This window comes from Cervus elaphus, chromosome 25 (assembly GCF_910594005.1).
Source record: "Cervus elaphus chromosome 25, mCerEla1.1, whole genome shotgun sequence".
Taxonomy (NCBI): domain Eukaryota; kingdom Metazoa; phylum Chordata; class Mammalia; order Artiodactyla; family Cervidae; genus Cervus; species Cervus elaphus.
This window is the reverse complement of record NC_057839.1, coordinates 5,871,065-5,879,657: the sequence shown is the minus strand read 5'-3', so window position 1 is coordinate 5,879,657 and position 8,593 is coordinate 5,871,065.

The window sequence follows — 8,593 nt, the reverse complement described above, 5'->3', positions numbered from 1 at the left end:
TTCCAGAAAAACATCTACTTCTGCTTTATTGACTATGCCAAAGCTTTTGACTATGTGGATCACACCAAACTGTGGAAAATTCTTCAAGAGATGGGAATACCAGACCACCTGACCTGCCTCTTGAGAAACCTGTATGCAGGTCAAGAATCAACAGTTAGAACAGGACATGAAACAGCAGACTGGTTCCAAATTGGGAAAGGAGTACACCAAGGCTATATATTGTCACCCTGCTTATTTAACTTATATGCAGAGTACATCATGAGAAATGCTGGGCTGGAAGAAGCACAAACTGGAATCAAGATTGCTGGGAGAATTATCAATAACCTCAGATATGCAGATGACACCACCCTTATGGCAGAAAGCAAAGAAGAACTAAAGAGCTTCTTGATGAAAGTGAAAGAGGAGAGTGAAAAAGTTGGCTTAAAACTCAACATTCAGAAAACTACGATTATGGCATCTGGTCCCATCACTCCATGGCAAATAGATGAGGAAACAGTGGAAACGGTAACAGACTTTATCTTTTTGGGCTCCAAAATCACTGTAGATGGTAACTTCAGCCATGAAATTAAAAGATGCTTGCTCCTTGGAAGAAAGGCTATGACCAACCTAGACAGCATATTAAAAAGCAGAGACATTACTTTACCAACAAGGGTCCGTCTAGTCAAAGCTGTGGTTTTTCCAGTAGTCATGTGTGGATGTCAGAGTTGGACTGTAAAGAAAGCTGAGCACCGAAGAATTGATGCTTTTGAATCATGGTGTTGGAGAAGACTCTTGAGAGTCCCTTGGACAGCAAGGAGATCCAACCATATAAAACATGAGGGTAATAGACAACTTGAAGGCATTTGGGTGTTGCAAGGCTGTCTCTCAGATCTCTGCCGACTGACCAACTCAGCACTCCAGACAGTGCCAAGGCTTCACTACATTCTAAACAGAGGTGCCTCAGAGACTTCCGGAGATACGAAAATCCCCATGTGCTGTTTCAGTTACGTCCTGAACAGTCTGATCTCCCTACTTGCAATTAGAGGGTGCTCTTGACTCATGTGCTTCTGGCCCTGCGGCCCTGGCTGAATCTACAGATCCCCCAGGTGTGTTTTTCAGGAGAAACCAAAAAGAAAGCTGAAGAGGCACCAGGTCTGGAAGGATTCCCGCATCCTGGACAGTGAGAAAGGGAAACGAACATGTGTTCTGGTTTCCCAAGGTCCTGCCAGTCAGGCTGTAGCAGAGCCTTCATCTGGGCCAGTCAGGCCTCATAAAGCCCCTCTGTGCCAGCAAGCCTGTCTCTCCTGAGACACTGTGTTGACCTGCCCTCAAGGAGACCCTCATCCAGTGGAAGAGGTGAGTGGTCAGATGGCCCCTGCTAGTTGGTGGTACATGAAGAGTGGGTGCAGCACCCCCTGGAAGCACCGAGGAGGGACCTTCACCTGTATTTGGAGGCTCAGGGAATCTTTCCCAAGGAGGCAATACTTAGCGTTGATATTCTCTTAGCATTGAATTGGAGAGCAGGTCCTTTACGCTTTCTCATAGAAGGGACAGCGTAATGTTCTCAATCTCCGTTGAATCATCTGAAGTGATTCTGAAGTCACTTTCTGGGTAAGTGGGGGCCTGGGGCTCTAGAACCCTTGTCAGATAATCAAACAAGAGCTAAGAAAAGTCAGGAAGGGAGGTAAGTCTGGGGATGTGGGGTACGACAACCAGACTCAAAGCCAGGCTTCGAGTCTGATCCAGTCTCTGATAAGGGGGGCTGGACCAAGAGGGAGAGTAGCAGCCAGTGCGGCTTTGGACAGGGGTAGGGAGGAGGCGGAGAGATGGAAGCGCAGGGAGCCATAGACGGTGAGCGCGGTGCAGCGCGGAGAACGGCCACCAGGGGGAGCTCGAGGTAGCCATTGCTACTGCAATTTGCTCTCTTGTGATTGTGGCTTTCTTTTTTCTTTTCTTTTTTAATTGGAAGAAAATCACTTTACAATGTAGCGGTGATTTCTGCCATACAAGAAGGTGAATCAGTCATAATTACATATATATATATATATATATATATATCTCCACCCTCCCTCTTGAGCCTCCCTCTCCCCCCACTCCACCCCTCCAGGCTATCACAGAGCGGCACCGGGCTGGGTTCCCTGTGTTATAGAGCAGCTTCCCACTAGCTTTCTGTTTTACACATCTTAGTTCCTCAGTCATGCCCAACTCTTTGTGACCCCATGGACTGTGGCCCACCCAGGCTCTCTGTCCATGGAATTCTCCAAGCAAGAATACAGAGTGGGTAGCCATTCCCTTCTCCAGGGGATCTTCCTGACCTAGGGATCGAACCTGGGTCCTCTGTGTTGCAGGCAGATTCTTACCACCTGAACCACTAGGGAAACCCATTTTACACATGATAGTGTATATATAAATGATAGCTGTATGTATGTCAATGATACATTCTCAATTCGTCCCACACTCGTCTTCTCCCGCTGTGCCCACCAATCCAATGCTCATTGCAACACTATTTACAATAGCTGTGATTATGGTTTTAAGGTTCTTCAGCCTTTGGTGTCAGGAGGAGTAAAACCCTTTACAAGACCCAACCAGGTATGGAGAGAAGAGAGGGACCAGCATAGAGGAAGTGCTGTTTGACATTAAACCTAACAAGGCTGGCAAGGAAGAACAAAGACGCCTTCACATGGTTAGTGGTTAAAGAGAGACACGCCACTCTGTGAATTTCCCCCAGGTCAGCCATGCACCCCGCTCTCCTGACAGCTTGCCTCGACCCATGGCCCCTCCTGAGCTGTTTCTAGTGACACATTTCCTTTGCTTCACATCTCTGGTATCCATCAGCGTGCGGGAACCTTCCCCACCACGCCGCCAGGACATCCTGTCCTGTGCTACCTCTCAAACAGGCTTGTGGTCCACGACCACTGTGTCTGTTGACAATGACCTCTGCGTTCACTGTTTACTTCTTGCCCGTTGGTTTCTCTCCCACTTGTTTGGCCAGGGCTGGAGCTTGTCTTCCTCATCCCCACAACCTGGTCCTTAGAACAGCGGCTGGCATGTGGTGGGGCTTGATTTTTAAAAAGCACTGAATGAGTAAAAAGTGATTGTGTCTAAGGGGAGGAAAACAAGCTCTAGAATCAGATGCAGACAAACCTTAGGACTGAGCCCAACTCCACCACTTACCCATGGGGTGAACTTTGAGTCTTGACTGGTAAGATGGGTTATGCAAAAATTGTGGATTTGCAAAGTGCCTAGTATATAATAGAATAAAGGTTCCAAAAGTTGGCTTTTAAATTTTATTAGTATGATAAAGAATAAAGAGGAGAATTTTGCTGTTTTACCAGAGGGGGGAATGGAACAAAGGTTCAGAATTGCCAGCAGGCGATCTGGAGAATTACCGCCTGCGTAGGTCAGGAAGAGGGGCAGGAAGGGGCAGGGTGGAGGCACCAGGTCTGAGGACCTGTCTGCCATCACGCAGAGGGAAGGGAAGGCTCAGTTGTCGGGACTCGGCCCTCGAGGGCAGATGGAATGAGGTTTCCCCAGGCGATCTGTGGGCAGGTACCAGAGCAAACGCGGGACCTTCATTGTCGCTCAGCAGTGTGTATGTTTAAGGGGAGAATGCTCAGTTCAGCTCAGTATCTCCACGACCCCCTCCCCTCACCCCCGGCCATGGAACAGTGTCTTGGCATCTTACTGGGCAAATTGCCCTGGCAGACAAACCAGGTTAGGCATCATGGGTTCCTGTTTTGTCTCTTTCATGTGATGCAGATGACAATCTGGATATTGCCAAAGGTCAGGCTCTCAGAAAAAGGGAAAGTTCAGCTGAACAAAAGAATGCATGCTGACAGTTGGTTTGAGAGAATCATGACAACGAAGCACAGAGAGAAAGATGCTTACTGAGAGTTCCAAGAATAAGGGAAAGAATTACAGGAGGCAGGGGAGAGTGGGGAGAGGACAGGACCAGGGTCAGGGCTCCAGGACCCTCAATGCTCTGTGGCTCCAGTACCGTCAGTGCTCTGTGGCTCCAGTACCCTCAGTGCTCTGTGGCTCCAGTACCCTCAGTGCTCTGTGGCTCCAGTACCCATAATGCTCTGTGGCTCCAGGACCCTCGATGCTCTGTGGCTCCAGTACCCTCGATGCTCTGTGGCTCCAGGACCCTCGATGCTCTGTGGCTCCAGTACCCATAATGCTCTGTGGCTCCAGGACCCTCGATGCTCTGTGGCTCCAGGACCCTCGATGCTCTGTGGCTCCAGTACCCTCGATGCTCTGTGGCTCCAGGACCCTCGATGCTCTGTGGCTCCAGTACCCATAATGCTCTGTGGCTCCAGTACCCATAATACTCTGTGGCTCCAGGACCCTCAGTGCTCTGTGGCTCCAGTACCGTCAGTGCTCTGTGGCTCCAGGACCCTCGATGCTCTGTGGCTCCAGGACCCTCGATGCTCTGTGGCTCCAGGACCCTCGATGCTCTGTGGCTCCAGGACCCTCGATGCTCTGTGGCTCCAGTACCCATAATGCTCTGTGGCTCCAGTACCCATAATGCTCTGTGGCTCCAGTACCCATAATACTCTGTGGCTCCAGGACCCTCAGTGCTCTGTGGCTCCAGGACCCTCGATGCTCTGTGGCTCCAGGACCCTCAGTGCTCTGTGGCTCCAGTACCCTCGATGCTCTGTGGCTCCAGTACCCTCGATGCTCTGTGGCTCCAGGACCCTCGATGCTCTGTGGCTCCAGTACCCTTAATGCTCTGCCCTTAGATGCTCTGTGGCTTTATGCCAGTGGCTTTCCCTCTCTGGGCTTCAGTTTTCTCAATGATCATCTGAGCTCCTCCTTCTCTCAAAAATTCATGCATGGATTCATTCAGTCAATAATATTCCCCAAGCACTACATTTTTGCTGCACAGTGCTTAGGTACTGGGCATTCGGTAATGAGCAAAACTGACAAAAAAAATCCACCCTTTTGTTTTCTGCCCACAGTAAACCAAATCAGGAAAATATGTTGTATCTTATTAATAGATCAGGATAAGTGTTACAGAGTAAAATGTGTGGGGAAAAGGGGACAAGGAGCCTTTTCTGAAAAGGTGACTCTGAGTCAAGACCTGAGGAGGTGAGGGAGTGAGCCAGGAGGACACTGGGGCAGAGTTCCAGACAGAGCAGACAGCAGTATGAAGGGGGTTCTGAACATGAAAACTTCTCATCTCCACTCCTTGTCATGCCACCAGCTCCCTGCCTCTATGCCTGCTCCCCACCAGTCCTCTCTCCACACGTGGCTGATTAGTGTCAGTCGCTCGGTTGTGTTTGACTCATTGCGACCCCGTGGACTGTAGCCCACCAGGCTCCTCTGTCCTTGGGATTCTCCAGGCAAGAATACTGGAGTGATACAAGAATACTTTCTCCAGGGGATCCTCCCACCCAGGGGTCAAACCTGAGTCTCCTACATTGCAGGCGGATTCCTTACCATCTGAGCCAGCAGGGAAGCCCTACGTAGGGCTGGGGCGACTCTACAAAATGTAAGTCAGAACCTATCACTTTCCCACTCCAAACCCACTGGGAGCCTCTACCACACTCAGAACAAATACCAAAGTCCTCCCCAGGGTCCGTCAGTGTCTCCGGAGTCACGTCCTCTCTCCTGCCTCCCTGGTTCACTCCTTCCCAGCTTCTCTGCTGGGATGCTGTTTCTGGAACACACCAAGCAGGCTGCAGCCTCACAAGCTTCACTCACAGCTTCTGCTTAGGTGTCCTTCCTGGCTGCCTAGGTCTGGCTTCCTGACTTCTTACAGATGCCATCTCCTCAGGAGGACCTCCTTGGCTGATCTGTCCAAGCCAGCACTCCTCATCCTCTGTCCCTTCACTCTGCTTCGTTTGTCTTCATAATATTTATCACTCTTTCCTATCATTTTATATATTTATAATATAGCTTATAATCGATCAAGTGTTTACTATGTGCTGAATGCTGTTCTAAAGATCCAAGAATTAATTTGTATTCCCCTAAACTCATTGAGGATGCTGTTCTTATTAACTACATTTTATAGGTTAATAACCAGAGATTCAGAGAGCTTAAGAAATTTGTTTAAGACATTTGTTTAAACTGGTGAGTGTCAGAGAGGATTCAAACCCTGGAGCTTCCATTATTGACTACAACCCTCTAGATCAGCACTGCCCCAAAGAGCTTGGTGATGATGGAAATATTCTGTGTCCAAAATGGCAGCCACTGGCTGTGTGTGACTGCTGTGTGCTTGAAATGCTTGTGGCTGAGGAACTGAAATTTTAATTTTATTTCATTTCACTTTACTTTCAATTTAAACAGCCACATGTGGCTAGTGGCTACCATGTTGGACAGCAGAGTCCCAGAGACCCTCATTTGTTCCTTTGTTAATGCTCGTTTCCCGCACACAGAGGGAGTTTCTCTGTGCCTCAGCTTCCTTATCTTCAGTTCAGTTCAGTTGCTCAGTTGTATCCGACTCTTTGTGACCCCATGGACTGCAGCATGCCAGGCCTCCCTGTCCATCACTATTCCTTATCTTATAGTAAGAGGCAAAAGATTTACATGATCTGAAGAGAAACCAGAGTATTTTCTTATCTTATAGTGAGGAAAATAGCTTATAGGGCTCTTATGAGGATGAAATAAACATATATATATATGGCTTAGAACATAGCCTGGCACAAAGTAAATATTCAATGACTTAATTATTATCATCACTACTATCTTGTCATTATTTTTATCATTATAAGACCCCATAAAACTAAAGGCTTTGTTTTCTGGTGAATCTCCATTATCTAGAATGTTTTGGCAAGTAGTAGGTGCTCAATACATATTTCTTAAGAGAATAAATAAGTGAATTGAATTGAATACAGGACTTGGATAAAAATCAACAGTCACAGACTCAAACTCTTTGGGGAGCTTGATAGGGAAAGCGAATGAGTGAGGGGTGATGGTATAAAAAGGAGGGAGACTGAGAACTGTGGAAACGGAAGGGAGCATGCCCAGGGAAGGTGTTCAAGGTCGTTTCCTGGGAGTGGGGACAGTGCAAGGAGCACGGTGGTCCAAGCAGCACTCCCATAACTGAAATACACCCACAGGTGGTGACTTTGGGGGGCTTCCTGTCTCTATAATGACAAGTCTCTGGCTCCATTTTCCAGAGGTTCAACTCTAGGCATCCTCTGAACGTGAAGCATCTAGGATCCAGAGCTCGGAAAGCCAGCGCCATAGAGGCTGCTGCTGAACGGCGTGTGGTCATCCAGGTTCTCCTGATCTCCCTGAGGAGGCAGAGTGGTGCCTCAGAGCTTACATGTGCCAAAAAAGAAAGAAAGAACGAAATGTGACTGGCTTCAGAAACAGGGACGTCAGTCTGGGAGCCCAGCTGACTTGACAGCAGTGACAGGGAAAGGGCATGTCTAGAAGGAAGTCTTTTCTCGGACAGGGTTTCTGTTCCCAACACAGAGCCTGGAGTCAGACTTCATGAGCTCACCCTGGGCCATTCACTGGTTTTCTTGAAGAGACCAGCAGGTAAAGTGACCCACACCATTGAGACTGTTATTTCTTGCTCTCCTCCCAGCCACGCACAGGTGCGTTTGTGCGGGCGCTGCTCATGTGAACGTCACACCAGCAGGGGCTTCTCCAACGTCAGCTCACCTCATTTGCCTTTCACCAAAGCCCCGGGTGGTAACATGAATCCTGCCCTAAGAATCAGCACCCTTCATGTGAGTCATAGCTGTGTGATCTGGGTCACCTCTGGACAGTAATTAGGTTGATGAGTTCTTCCGAGTGAAAGAGTCTATGTCATTCATTGATTCTAAATCAGAAGTGGCTCACTGGAACAGAACTCAGATGTGATTTCTTGGGCCCACGTGTTTGTTTGTTTCTTAAGTTAGTTAATGTATTAGTTTTCTACTGCTGCTGCAATAAGTCACCACAAATGCAGTGGTTCAAAACAACACAAATTCCTTACCTTACAGTTCTGGAGGGTGAAAGTCTGACATAGGTCTCACTGGGCTAAAGTAGGGGGCTATGTTCCTTCCTGAAGAGTCTAGGAGAGAATCCTTACCTTGCCTTTCCCAGTTGCTAGAGGCCACTCTTATTCCTTGGCTTGTAGGCTCCTTCCTCCATTTTCGAAACCAGACACGTTTCATCCCTCTTTTTCCTAAAATAGTCACTGATGATGTTTCCCGTTGACTCTTCCCTCTTTTGCCTCCCTCTTCCACTTCTAAGGACCCTTGTGATTACATTGGGTCCATCCAAGTTTTCAAGATAATCTCAGTATTTAAGGGTAGTTGACTATATTCTGCCTAGCACAGTAGACTGCATTTCCTTAATTTTTGCAACATAGACATCTTGCTTTCTATATTCTTTTTTTTTTTCATTTATTTTTATTAGTTGGAGGCTAATTACTTTACAATATTGCAGTGGGTTTTGTCATACATTGACATGAATCAGCCATGGAGTTACATGTATTCCCCATCCCAATCCCCTCTCCCACCTCCCTCTCCACCCGATTCCTCTGGGTCTTCCCAGTGCACCAGGCTCGAGCACTTGTCTCATGCATCCAACCTGGGCTGGTGATCTGTTTCACCATAGATAATATACATGTTTCAATGCTGTTCTCTCGAAACATCCCACCCTCACCTTCTCC